At 44.3% G+C, this 14,686-nt stretch overlaps 1 protein-coding gene across 3 annotated transcripts in view; it reads right to left on the bottom strand.

Annotated features, from left to right (window-relative positions):
- Positions 1 to 14,227, bottom strand: part of Sptssb (serine palmitoyltransferase small subunit B) — a 30,478-nt gene extending 16,251 nt beyond the window's left edge. Inside the window, exon 1 of one of the 3 annotated variants that reach the window (XR_015735752.1) lies at positions 12,523 to 14,227. The gene's annotated coding sequence lies outside the window, so the exon portion shown is untranslated. The remainder of the gene's footprint in view (positions 1 to 12,522) is intronic. The other 2 variants (XM_048424848.3, XM_048424847.3) reach the window with 2 other exon arrangements.
- Positions 14,228 to 14,686: the final 459 nt, after the last annotated feature.

Genomic DNA, 14,686 nt, shown 5'->3' with positions numbered 1-14,686 from the left:
TGTAAGGGCAAATTTATCTCAGTTATTATATAACTGTTTCTCACACTTTCTAAACGTTTTCCCCTTACCTGAGAGATTTCTGTTTACCCTTTCGAACACTTCAGAGACAAACTAGGTAGGTGGGTCAGGGGACAGCGAGCCAGGTAGGTGGGTATAGACGGTTCTGGGAACTGGGGTTTGGCCAGCAAGAAGGCAATGGGTGCGGCGGTGCCCTTCACTCTGTATCCACCCTTGTCTATATTTTCTTCTCAGTGGAGGAAACCATGAAAGCTTTGCTTTTTGCTTTCTGTTTTCCTTTTGTTCTCCTTTATAATCAGATTTTCCTGTCAGCCAGCCAAATCCAGAATGAGGTCAACCTGCTTGTTCTCTCTCTCTCTCTCTCTCTCTCTCTCTCTCTCTCTCTAGACTTTTAGACAATAATTTATTATTTATTATGACGAAGGTTAGCTGGGTGTGCTTCCACAAGCCTTGACATGCCTTTAACCCTGACACTCTCCTGGCTGCTGGATCTCTGTGAGTTTGAGGCTAGCCTGGTCTACATGTGAGTTTTAAGCCAGGTAGAGTTAATGGTGAGACGCTGTCTCAATTTTTTTTTTAATTAAATAAACTAAAAGTATGTGAAGACTCCGTATCCCCATGGCGGGGACTTGGAGACATGAACTATTTGTGGTTTTATCTTCCATCACTGCAACAGAGTTACCCTGAAAGCAACAAACTTATTTTTCAGTTGTTGAGTGAAGAAAAGGAGAAGTCGTTTCCTATTCTTAGTGGACGAAATGAAGAATCCCATTCTTTCACGCATCCTGACAAAGTGAGTATCCATTGCCCACCTCTGGAAAAGGCAGCTGCACTTGACCCACGCTCCACGCTGGCTTCACAGCACGCTGTGTTCTTACTCCCTTCCGTTACTAATTTTTCCTTTCCCCCTTAAAACACAAACCTGTATTCTACAACATCAGCTGCCCAAATCTTTCCAGGAACTCACTCCAAGCAGAATGGATTCTTAAGTAATTATGCAACAGGAAGAAATTAGACTCCAGCTGATCAAAGCTGATGTGTCAGAGTGATGGATCAACACGGCGAGTGCTCTTATCGCTTAAAAGGTTGTCATGTTTATGAAGAGAGATGTTAAAAGCGTGTTGCACAACCTGGTTGTGAGATAAACCACTTACAGCTTTGGAAGGAAAACCCGCGGTTTAACACACGCTATTCACACGGCAACTGAAAAATCACTTTCTGCAGCATTTAGTTTAGTGGTTCCTAGTGATTACTAAATTTGGAATTTGAGACATGTTTGTGAGAAGTTGAATTTTTATATATTATACCAGTAGATTACACATCTTTCTCTCTCTCTCTCTCTCTCTCTCTCTCTCTCTCTATATATATATATATATATGTCTTTATACACATATATATACATATATATATGTCTTTATACACACACGCTCATAAATAACATATCCTTAGGATATAGGAGTCAATCTAAAAGTAACAGAATTAATTTATTTTATGAGGTTTAAGAAGAAGATTAGTTATATGTGCTTCTTCATATTTATCATTGCTAAGTACTAAGAAGAATTTTTATTTCTAGATTTTATGCTCATTATGTTTGCCAACAGCATGTTTCATGTAGTTTTATTGTTGTGGTTTGAGACAGGGGTTCCCTGTGTAACAGCCCTGGCTGTCCTAGAACCCTGTAGACCAGGCTGGCCTCGAACTCACAGAGATCCACCTGCCTCTGCCTCCCAAGTGCTGGAATTAAAGGTGCATGCCACCACTGCCAGACTCATGGGAAAGTTTTAAGATGGGACTAATGTCACAGAGAACACATGTGAGCATTTCAGGAAAATGTCATTTATCATTTAACTGAGCTAAAGACATGCAAATCTCCATGATGTGACAGCTTTTCCCTCAGTTGCATATTATTTAAAACAGCTCAGGTAATCAGATCATCATAACTATCTCAGTGTCCTAAATACCGTAGTTCAGCTTTGAAGAAGGCAAATAGTGTCCGGTTAACAGAGTTCGTAGCTTTAAGAGAAACATTGTGGCATTGTGGCTTTGCGAATGAATAGTCCTTGCTTCTTAAACTTCGGTTTCTTTTTGGTGGCACAGTCTTGGCTATGAAGCCCCAGCTGGTCTCAGATCCACCATCCTGTTTGTCTTTCTGCTGAAATCACAGAAAGATTTCTTGGCTAACAATTTTTGATGGCTGTTAAACCTGCACCAGTTGTGAAAGAATAAAATGCTGAAATGTAACAGTGAGAATATCAGAGTAGCCAAGAAATAGAGGCATATTTAATTACCACATTAAATATATAGTGTCTACTCTGATTTTTCTTCCTTTTAAACCGACTTGTGATTGGTGTGGTGTGTTCTGCTTGTTTTTTGGTCAATTTGACACAAACCTGGATATATCTGGGAAGAAGGAGTTCTGACCGAGAAAATGCCTCCATCAGATTGGTCTGTAGGCAAGTCTGTGGGGACACTTTTTTGATTGGCAATTTTTGGGGGAGAGGCCACCTCACTGCTGGCTGTGATGTAAGAAAGATGATGGGCAGATGATGTAAGAAAGAAGGCTGAGCCATAGGAGAAAGCCAGTAAGCAGCACCTCTCCACGGCCTCTGTCGAAGTTCTTGCCTCTAGGTTCCTGTACTGGCTTTCTTCAGTGGACTGTGACCTAGGACATGTGAGCCAAATTAATCCTTTCTTCCCCAAGTTGATTTTGGTCATGGCATTTTATTACAGAAATGGAAACTCTAACTAAGGCATACTATGTACTTAATTTTGAACCCTGAGTTTTTCAATTCATTTTACCCAAAGGGTTTTTTTTTCATTTGTTACTACATAGATTTGAAAAATTACTTCTTTACTGATTACATAAAACTAAATTTTAAGTGAATACAATTATGTTCAATTCATATCACAAATATTTCCTGAGTGATTTGTACGAACCTAACACTGGTTTGGGTGCTGTGCATTCTACGGGAGGGTGGCAGAGGATGCATACATGATTTATGAAAGAAATTCATAGTATTAAATTCGGCCATTAACTTTCATGGTGCCACGGTTTGAACCTAGGGCTTTGTGCACGCCGTTCCACCTCTGAACTACCCCTTCCACCCCCAGTGTGTTATTCTTGCTCCCTTGTGTCCGAAACTCAAGTTGCTCATTTAGTTGCCGACAATCAACTAAAGTAGGCAGGAATTTGTTATGCTTGGATAAATAGCGTGCCAGTTTTAAATCTATTACACATAAAAACCTTTTAAAAAAATCCCTCTCCAGAGAAGTATACAGCAATCACATCTTAATGACATCAGAAAGTTTAGCCAAACAAAGCCCTGTTGACTAGAATAGCTTCCTTCCTTCTAATGTGGCCTGGATGTGTGCGCCAGGCACAATCGTGCTCGTGGTCATGTTTAAAACTTTTTACATTTATTTAGTGTGTGTGTGACGGCTCACATGGGGAGGCCAGAGAACAACTTGCATGAATCTGTTCTCTCCGTCCCCCACATGCAGTTCCCCGGGATCGTGTTCAGGTGGTCAGGCTTGGTGGCAAGTGTCCTGACTTGCTGAGCCGCCTCGCTGGCCCACGCTGCTTTCTGCCTCAGCTGATGCCTGTCAGTTCTGAGCTCCCAGGGCCACAGAGGCTCTAGTCCAGTAATTAAAACATTTCTACGTAAGATTTAAGATTCTCTGTGGATCTGCCAGTTGGAGAAAAGCCCCAGGGTATCCTATTCCGTGTAATTATTAGTCTTATTAAAGGTAATTATTAAGGTTTCTAGATTTCCATTGATTGGTCCAGTTAGCTCTGTCTTCGGTTAATTTAGAACGTCATAGATAGTGTGAGGTGGCGCTGTGCTAATCCTGACCACTGGTCTGGCACACCCCAGAAAGATAATTAGGTTTGCAAAAGATGCCAAAAGGACAGGCACGGCTCAGTTTCGAGCAGGATTGTTTCGTGTCTCTTTTCTACATCACTGACACTGGGCGTGATATCCTGCAAGGCACGCTGAGTGTGTATCAGGACGAGTACTTGACTGGTCTGTGAGGTAGACAGCAACAGAGGGGTGACAATCCTGGGAAAATTGCTTTGTGTATGTCATCTTGAGCCTTTTCCTTTTTTTTTTTTCTTGTCATTTCCATTTTATTCTTCAATATGTGACTTATATTTCATTCCAAATTTTCTTTTTTGAATCTTTTCACTGACCTTGACGACAGCATGATGGCTCCCGCCAGGCCTTACTGAGAGCCTTTGATCTTACCGTGGAGGTGCAAGAGCAGGGCCGTCACACTGGAATGGCAGACTGTCAGCCTGAAAGCTGTCTTGGTAATAGCAGTAGATATTTATTGAGCAATTTATAGCTCAGAATTTTGCTAAGTACTTTCTAGGTAGGACCTTATAGGGCTCACCTAGCAACACTGTAAGGGTAGCAGTATTTCTGCACTCACTTTTTAAATATGGAAGTGGCAGTGTGAGAGAATTTTAAAATTGACCCTAGGTTTTATAAAGCAAGCAAGCAAACAGAAATCCAAAACCAAAGCAAAAATGCAGAGCACATACTCTGAACTACCCTAACACACTGACTTGCTTTGCAAAGAACTTAATCACAGTCCAGCAAATCATCCATTTGTTGGTCCGTCCATCCATCCATCCATCCATCCACCCACCCATCCATCCATCCATCCATCCATCCATCCATCCATCCATCCATCCATCCATCCATCCGTCCATACATCCATCCATCCACCCGTCCATCCGTCTGTCCGTCCATCTATCCATCCATCCATCCATCCATCCATCCATCCATCCATCCATCCATCCATCCACCCATCCATCCATCCTAGCTGTTTCAGTCAACAAAAGGTATCAAGGTCATAAGAGGGGTACACAGTTCATTAAGACTGACAAGGTTACTTTCTCCAAGCCGCTTTCCTGAGAGGAGGGACAGGTTTCTCCCCACAGTGTGGTAAATGTTCTGACAGGGAAGTACTGGGTAAACCAGGGCCTAGAATGGGGTGAAGAAAGGCCGCTAAAAGAAAGGCCGCCAGAACTGGGTTGGTAGGGCAGCACATTCTTGAACGTCTTATCCTGGGCTCTTCATCCATTTTGTAGCAAGTGGTGTATTGGATTGGGGATATAGTTCAGTTGGCAGGGTGCTTGCTTGGCATGAATGGAGTCCTGTTTAGTTCGTAGTACCATACACACAAAGCAGTCTAGAAAGAAAGAGATTTGAGTAAGGTCTTCTTTGCCATGTCTTTTCCTCCATGAGTGGCATATGGTAGCTGTTTAATTAAAACATGATAAATAAATGAATGAGATTTCTAAGGTCCCATTATAACAGATTTTCTTTAAAAAAAAACTGTCTCTAGTTGTATTCACCATTCTTACACACTTTGCATTTGAGACTAAAATAAATGTCCCTTCTGACTTACAAAATTCCATCCCTGCTCCTCTTAAGCTGCTCCTAGAAGAAGCATTGCTACACCTACTCTGTATGATTAGAGCAGGGCTTCCTGGGGACAGTTGGAACCAGGCAGAAATTCTGGAACAGCAGCATGGTGACTTTTCCCTCAGCCTCCACAGCTGACCCGTGGGACTCCAGGTTCTGTTCCCTTTCTGTAGTTCCTCCATTGATCCAGGTTGGGCTCTCGAGGTTTCCTTCCCCTCAGACTCCCTTCTCCTTTCCAAAAGGTGCTGCCTTTGGGGAACCTGATCTGCGCTATTTGTGGAAAACCCCTGAGAACACTATGCGCAATCCCGGACTGCTGCTGAAAGGGCCAAGAAGAAACTGAGAGCCCAGCCTAGAGTGAGAAGGTCATTATTAGATGCTGTTCCAGGGAGGAAGAGGAGCTTTCTTTAAGGAGGAGACCCCAGGTGGGTTAGCCACACTCTCCTGGATGTCCCTGTACCTATGAATACATGGATGCACAAGTCGGACTCAGTGGATCCTAAGGGGGGGGGGGGGCAGGTGTGGATCTGGAAGGACTTAGGAGGAAGAATGGGGGACTGAATATTATTAAAACAGATTGCATGCATGCAAGAAATTCTCAAAGATTTAACAAAAAAGATGCTTCCTTGTTAATAAGAGTTCAACTGTAATTCTTCAAGCGGGTGTTGGGGTATTTCTTCCTTGTGCCTACTTGCTATGTGCTGGGACTAAATTTCCCTTTAGGAAACAATGGGTTATTTAGTCAGAAAACTAATGCTGGTGGGGGAGGCAAGGGTAAAAGGGAAAGCAAACCTCTGTAAGGGGAAGAGGAGCTCATTTGATGTTGGAAATCCCTGTGGCTTCCTCCAGGGTCACAGGGCCAGATTTGTGCATGCTTTTTGTAGTACAGTCTTACTTTTTAGCCTGAGCCTGCAGTTTAAAATTGTACCCCGTTCCCTCTTTATTTTCCCCAGAGCTCTTACCTCCTTTTAAATTACACACTCACTATTATTTTTGTTACTAATGTCTGAGATGTCCACAAGAATACAAGCACCTCAAAGGGTCAAGACGCTTTATCTATATGTTTATTACTTAGACAAGGCCTGAAAGTGTCCTGGAGAGGTATAGATGGGCAACAAATACCTGCCAAATATATTCATTCTTCAATCCTGAATGAAAATGATATTATAGAGTAAGGATTAAGTAATGATTAAGTCACGGTGGTGCACATCTATGATCTTAGCCCTTGGTAGTCTTAGCAGGACTATATGAGTTCAAGGCTAGCCTGAGCTACATAAAAATACATGCTGCCTCATGAAATGGTGTGAAAAGTTCTTCTGTATATGTGTTGCTTTTATTGGTTAATAAAGAAGCTGCTTTTGGTCAAGGGCTTAACAGAATATAGCCAGACTGGAAGAGATATACAGAGAGAGAGAGAGAGAGAGAGAGAGAGAGAAGACGGAGTCAGGGGGAGCCATGTAGCTACCAGCAAGAGAGAGACGCCTCCATAGAGCCAGCCAAAACTTTGCCTGTAGGCATGACCTCGTGGTGATTAATGAAGATGGGTTAGTTTAGGTTCTAAGAACAAGCTAGAAATATGCTCAAGCTATTGACCAAACAGTATTGCAAATAATATAGTTTCTGTGTCTTTACTGCAGGACAGGGTGGGACAGAAGCCTCCTCCAACAATGAACCTTTCTCTTTCTCCCACAGCCTTCCACCAAAACACGAAGAAAAGTCATGCTCAACTTCTCATGCATATGCTAGATGTATAGACAAACGATTAGACATTAAAATCATTCTTTACCACAGCCGGGAAGATTGTCCAGTTTGTAAAAGAGCAATCAGGAGAACCTGAGTTAGATCCCCAGAATCCATACAAAAAAAAAAAAAAAAAAAAAAAAAAGAGGCGTGATGGTACATGCTCGGAATCAGTGCTGGAAGGATGGAGACAGGAAGATTCCCCAGTGTTTGCTGGCCAGCGAGCCTGGCATGGCCCAGCCAGGCTAACCTATTTAGCAAGTGCCAAGTAAATGAAAGATGCTGCCTGACAGAAAAGAGGGCCTGCACCCGAGGAATGACATCCAGAGTTGTCTCCTGACCTAAATGTGTGTGTGGACCTGTAGACGCATGCAGACACACACGCAACTTCTTTCATGTAATTAGACAAAACATGACACTAGCCATGGTAGTTCAAGACCGGATGGAATCTATTTCCATTGGCTTGCCACACTCCTAAAAACAGATGCATGGAGGGGCTGGCCTGTGTAGGTGAGAAGGAGAATCCCTAAGGTTTCCCGACGCAGGAAGACTTTCATCCACACAGCTTAAGGTACGGTTTGATTCAGCGTGCACCTAACTGTCCTCACAACACATTCGGCGACTTTCTCCCCTCCAGGATTCTAAGACACACTAACTTTGTACTTGTTCCGGACACAAAGTTGCCCTCCCATTCCGTGGTTCTTAGCACAGGCTGAAGAAGCTGTGGGAACTCAAAACACAAGAGACAAATAGAGGCATGTATTAATTATTTAGGAGCCGCTGCGCTCGGGATCGTTATAATTACCGATGATGCTTTCCAGAAAGGACATATCAGTGTGCTTCGGGGACTACTGGCTGCTTCCCCAGCTCTTCCATGGCTCCGGCCTTCAGAGCCAATCGAGGGTAAATAAAAGTGCTTTGATCCGAGTGGAAATCCACATTTTACAGAGGGTCATGTACCTTCCCCTCTAACCCAGTGTGGGACATAGCAGATTCAACAATTAACCTTAGTACTGTTAAAGATTAGATTTACCTAAAAGCAAGACGAATAACCAGCCTCAACAGGTCCAGGGTTACTATAATGATGGGTGAGTCCGAGCGGGTGCTGCATTGCAAGTAAATCCCCTGTGACAAGAAGCTAATGGCATCTGATTTATTACCAAATAGAAGACAAGCCAGGGCAGGTATGCAAACTTATGCAAACCATACAGCTGTGTAACTGCGGGGCCACCCTTAATTAGTCCATCTATTTCTAAATGGCCATTGGGCAAAAAAGTCTCATATTGGTTCTAGATTCATTTGTTCTTTCAATGCTTCACATTTTTTTTTTTCTGGTCCCGGGGATTGAACCAGAGTTGTGTACACACTAGGCAAGTGCTCTAAGATTGAGCCACACCTATAGTCCTTAAAAAAAAAAAAAGATTTATTTATTTTTATCTGATGTGTGTAAGAGTTTCACCTGTATGTATGTATGTATTGCATCACATGCATGCGTGATGCCTACAGAGGCCAAAGAGGGTCTCTGATTCCCTAGAACTGGAGATATAGACAGTTCTGACTCCGTGGGTTGAGTGCTGGGACCCGAACCTGGGTCCTCTGGAAGAGCAACCGGTGCTCTTGAGAGCTGAGCCACCTTTTCAGCTGCTGCCTTTTGTATCTTTTTGGTTTTTTTTCCTTTCAGCCAGGGTTTCTCTGAATCTCCCTGGCTGTCCTGGAATCACAGATCCCCCTGCCTCTCTCTCCCAAATGCTGGAATCATAGCTGTATGCCACCACCGCTCGGCTTGCCCTGCGTGTTCTAAGACAGCGTCTTGCTAAATTTTTCTGGTTAATCTCAAAGTTGCAATTTGAATTTTCAACACCTTCCCATGTTCTAGGATTATAGGTAATTGCCACCACACCTGCCTACATTAGCTGGGTTTTTAATAATATGCCTTGTTGGGATGTCATTCACTTACCATACAATTAACCTAGTTTAAGTATACAGTCCAGGGCTTTTCAGCCGTGGAACATCCACAGCCACACACCATCCCACGGTCTAAAATCTGTCATCTCCCCACGACACGCTGTCCCCTTTAGCTGTCAACTCCTCCATTCCTCCCCAGCTCATCTTCCACACCGGCCCTCAGCAACGACTGTTCTCATTTCTGTCTCTGTAGATTCGCTGGTTTATGACGTGTTGCGTAAAGGGAATAGCACAATGCGAGTTCTCTCACTGAGCGTTTGTAAGTTTTTCAAGGTTCAGCCGTGCTGAAGCGTGTTGAATAGTATCCACTATGCTGTTCCATGCATTGTACTGGCCCGTTCACCTCTCAATGGATGCTAGGATTGTTTCCAGGGGTTTTCGTGTGTTTTGGGGTTTGCCTGTTACGTGTACTACTGGGGTGAGGATTTGGGCACTGGTTCCTTTGTGGAGGTAATCTTTCAGTTCCGCAGGATATCTGTCTAAGAGGGGAACTGCGTTATTTGGTAACTTTAGGTGTAACTTTTTGAGGAATTAACAAATTGCTTTCCACTACATCATTTTACACCCCATTGGCAATATGGGAGAGTTGTAGCTCTTCCTTCCCATCCTCCTTGTGGGGCGAGGAATCAAACCTAGGATCTTGAGCAAGCTAGGCAAGCACTTCGCCACTGAGTTGTGTTCCCAGCCCCAGCTATTCCACATAATCTCCGTCACCTCCAAATTCTTTTTATGAGCATGAACTGGGCTGATCTGTCATTATGGATCATTTCATTTGTAACTATTACGGTTGGTGTGAAGTGATATTGCATTATGATTTTGATTTTTGTTTTCTGACAAATAAATATAAGCACCTTTTTTATGCACATCTTCTTTGGAGAAATTCTATTTGGTCTATTCAAACCTTTACCCACTTCCAAATGGGCTGTTTGTCTTTTTGTTATTGAGTTCTTCATCTTCGGTCGTGTGTGTGTGTGTGTGTGTGTGTGTGTGTGTGCATGTGCGCATGTAGTTGTGTGTGCGCGTGCACACAAGCATGTACGCATACAGTTTTGTGTGTGTGTGTGTGCACACAAGCATATATGCATACAGTTTTGTGTGTGTGTGTGTGTGTGTGTGTGAATGCGCACATGTAGTTACAGGAAGAAAGACTGACTTCTCAGTTGGTCCTCCTTGAAATAAATTTTCTGTAACATAAAGTCAGGAGAGATGGGAGGGTGGTGGCCTTTTTCTCCTTTGAATCGGCTGGAGCTTTGGGCTGGCTGGATGCTAGGCTGGGAGGGAACTCTGTAAAGTACCCAGCGCAAAGCACCATCCAGCCAGAGTGGATCACCACCAGCTGAAGGAGGCTGGGGAGATGAAGTGTGCTCAAACACCATACACCCATGTTGTCTTTACCACAATATTACGGCATAAACGCTTTGTTATTTGCTGTAATCCCTCAGGATAATATTTCGAGATAATTCTCACCACTTACTGTTTTGTAACAGGTGAGTTCACAGACAGAATTCTAGAAGTTGAGTCTTTTTTGGATGACTTGCTCATGTGTGTGTGATCTATGTGCACAGGTGTGTGTCCGTACTTGGGGTTGCGTGGGGAAGTCAGAAGTCAGTGTTTGGTGTCTCCTCCTATGGCTCCACAGGTTACTTTTTGAGACAGGGTCTTCTCATTGAACCAGAAACTTGCCCATTTGGCTAGAATGGCTATCTGGAGAAGATTCGAGGATTCTCACTCTGCCTCCCAGCTCTAGGCTTACAGATACATTCTACTGTGCCTCTTGATGTGGGTTCTGGGATTTGAACTTGGGTCCTCATACTTGAATGTACTTAACTCTTTGAGCCATCTTTCCAGCTCCAGCTGCTATTTGGATAATCTGAAATGAAGACTGTTAATTGGTGGTCAGAGTTTACACTGACTTTATTGGCCAAAATTGGCCATAGATGTGTAAAAGATAACTTTTAATTTTAAAATCAGCAAACTTATAAACAGTAGGTTAAGAAAACCAATGGGGGTTGGAGTCTGGTTGGTTTTCTACTTGATGCACAGTCTGTGCATTTGCCTTAACTAACCATTTTTCATTTATTGCAGTAAAATTGTTGTTTAGAGAGATTTGAAAAATGAGGTTGTGTATCCCACACAAAAGTTCATTGTTGGTCTAAGTGATCAATATACATAGTCATCACAACTATTAAAATCATGAAAATGGTTGATGATGGTGGAGCATGCCTTTAATCTCAGAACTCCAAAGGCAGGCTGATCTCTATGAGTTCGAGGCAAGTCTGGTTCACAGTGAGAGAGAGATTCAGGATAGTCAAGGCTACTCAGAGAAACCCTGTCTTGCAGAAACAAAGACAAACAAACATAAACCAATACAAAAAACCAAAAACACCCCCCCAAAAAAAACTTTTTAAAAAAAAACATGAAAATGATGGCCACATTAAGAAAGAAGCACAGGAATGAATAAGATGTGAAAATCAAGTGATTAAGTTTTTACCAGTTTTTCTGCACACATTTAAAAGTTCTTTAGTAAAAAATGGCAGTGTATTTCTTACTATCTTTTGATTCAGAATAACTACTGCTGCTATAAAGTCTCTTGCAAGAGCAAACATCCCACTTTCCCTGATACATTTATTTGGACTTTGGGAGCTAGCATTTAGGTTTAACAGCTCCTCTATTTCTGTACTGGCACATGGGCTGGGCTGACCTGTGCACTCCCAACCAGTTGAATGCCTTTCCATTTGAAAAAGTCTAGACTGACGCTTGTACCTGAAAACCTCCGCACCTATGCTCCCCTGCTCCCCAAGGATGCTGTGACACACATTGCTCCATGGGTTGAAGACTTTGATTGCTCGTAACAATCACAGAAACATCCTTGAGAAAACACTTTGTGCTTAATAATAAAGAAAAAATACTAAACCAATTCTTTCCTAGCTATGCCTTATCTGCTGGCAGTGGACTGGTGTGCCCTTGCCTAAAGTAACTTATTGGCATTTAAAAAAAAAGAGCAGGAAACTAGGTAAATACTACTAGATAAATAAGGAAGCCAAACACATCCTAAGATATTTCCCTGAATATTAACAAGCCACACAAAGATAGAATAATGAAAATAATGTAAAATAATTTTCTTCCAGCTGGAAAAGTTCCAGTAATAAAGTTTGGCTTATGTTGAGTGAAACGTCTTAGTTTCCGACATAGTGAATGCCAAGAGGACCCATTCAGTTCTTAGAGTTGTAATGTGGTTAGTTAATAAGCAGATAAATTACATCAAAGTTCAGTTCTATTCCTCCCCCCACCCCCCATGAAGACAGAAATTCTGTGTTAAGAAAGCTTCTTCGGATTGGACGTAGGTATTTTGGAAGATGCTTACCTCCTGCCTTTGTGTGAGCTTGGATGCTCTGGCTTCTCCCCAGCTGCTGTTAGCTTGCCACTGCGCCGGGCGCAGGGGAGGCCCCAAGAGTTAGGTGTTCGGGCCCCGCCCTCTGCACTACTGCTAAAACTCCAGTTCTGCCAAACTGATTCCGGTGATTAATAATTGACAAAAGGAAAACACTCTTACGCAAACTTGTGTCCAACCGCAGGGCTTGCAGAGACTCCTTCCAGAAGAGAATGCGGGGTTGCACCACTCCCCTCCCCCTTCGCTCTAAGGTCCCAACTTCCTATGCGCTGACACTCAGTCCTGGGGGATTGGGCTGTCCTCCGAGGAATGCAGCCCAGTGACTTCTACATTTTTAAAATTCGCTTTTCTGTAGCTCCTTCGCACTTCTCCGGAGATTAGCCTCTCAGGAGGGGGCGCTTTCCTCCCCGATACAGGGGGAGGGGGGGTGGAGGGAGCCGGGGCTCGGAGAGCTACCGAGACCGAGGTGGCGCTGTCACCTCCGATTGCTGCAGTAAAACCCGGAGCCTAGGCAGAGATGGGAGATGGGGGATGGGTGTCTCCCTCCCTCTTCGTTTCGGCGGGGAGCTTCGACTCTGCCAAAGGGACGCGTCTTTTGGTGGTGGTGCTGATGATAGGGTGAGGATGGGGGAAGAGTAGGGGGGAGGGGAGGGGGAAGAAGGAGGAGGAGGCAGCGGCGATAGCAGAAAACCAGGAGATGCAAAGGTGAGCACGCTGGGGCTTTAACCAAAGCTCAAAGGATGCCTGTCAGCATTCATCCGTCCGCACACTCGATGAGCGGCAAAGGGGCCTGGGTGTACGCAGAGCAAGGCTGCAGTCTGAAACTCAGCGTCCGGCAGCGAAGTGAGCTCCGGGGTCGCGCCCGGGCATCGGTCCGCCCACCGTTTGTCAAAAAGCAAAGGAAGAAAACGAACCACTTTAGCATCGGCAGCTAATTCTGCTGCCTTGGACCCAGTAAAACAATCCCTCGGCCTCCCAAAACAGTCACCTTCCCCCAGGTGGTTGGAAGGTTACGGTTGGAAAAACTGCTCCCACCCTTCCCTGGGGGAAAGAGGTAGGAGGACCGTGCCTGGGGAACTTGTGTGGGTTCACTCACAAGTGCAGGGAATTATTCAGTCGCAGACGACTGCGGCCCGAGGACAAATTGGGAAAAGGGGGCCGGCAGGCGGCGGGGTGCCGCAGAGACGCACGGAGCGGCTCCGGGGCAGGCGTGCCCTTCGCAGCATCTCCGCTGGAAACCCGCAGCCAGACCACGATCGATCTCTTTCTTCTCCATCCTAGGCAATTCTTACATTTGACTCCGTGACTGCGCGTTAAAAGTTCGGAGGGCCTGGGTATCCTCATCCTAAATATCCGACCGGGATTTTTTCTGTCCAAGATCCAGGGGCGTCCGGGGACGGAAGCCTCTCAATTAATGAACGTTCGGGCTGCATCTGCCATTCAGCTCCAGGAAGGGGAGGCGGCATAGGCTCCACAGTGCTGATTGTGCTGAAGCGCAAATTTGAGCTCCTGGCAGCGTTCTGCTCTTTCTCACAACACACTTTCAGCAGGATGGGAGCTCCGATGCTACGCAGAGGGAGCCTCACGCTATTGGGCGGCGGGTGCCTCCTTGCAGGAAGCAGGGTGTCCCCCGAAGCTGAAGGTGGTTGGGGGCTGGGAAAGGAGCATGTGTAGAACACACGCCCGGGCTTAGTGTTTCTTACAGCTATCTTTCCTCTCAGCTCTTGTGAATAGTTTTTTTTTTTTTTTTATTTCTTAATCACTTTATGTTGGGTCACATTTCTTATCTGGGCTTCTCCTGACACACTTTACAATGTTTGCAGGGCAGACATAACTTAAGGCTATAGAGGGGGAAACACAGGCTCTGAGAAAAGGCAATTTGCAGGATGACCAATGTTCTTACAGCTTTTGGACCTTAATCTATTTCCTAGTCCTCCCACTAGACCGGCAATTCTCAACAAGGGGGTTCCCTTGGGTCGAATGACTCTTTCACGGGGTCACCAATGGCCATCAGAAAACACAGATATGTACATTAAAATTCACAATTACAGTTATGAAGTAACAACAACAATAATTTTATTGTTGACTGTCCCCACACATGAGGGACTGCATTAAGGTCACACAGTCTTAGAAAGCT

This window comes from Myodes glareolus, chromosome 20 (genome assembly GCF_982192425.1).
Source record: "Myodes glareolus chromosome 20, mMyoGla1.1, whole genome shotgun sequence".
NCBI lineage: Eukaryota > Metazoa > Chordata > Mammalia > Rodentia > Cricetidae > Myodes > Myodes glareolus.
The sequence above is the reverse complement of the archived record's forward strand: the minus strand, read 5'-3'. Positions and strand labels throughout refer to the sequence as shown.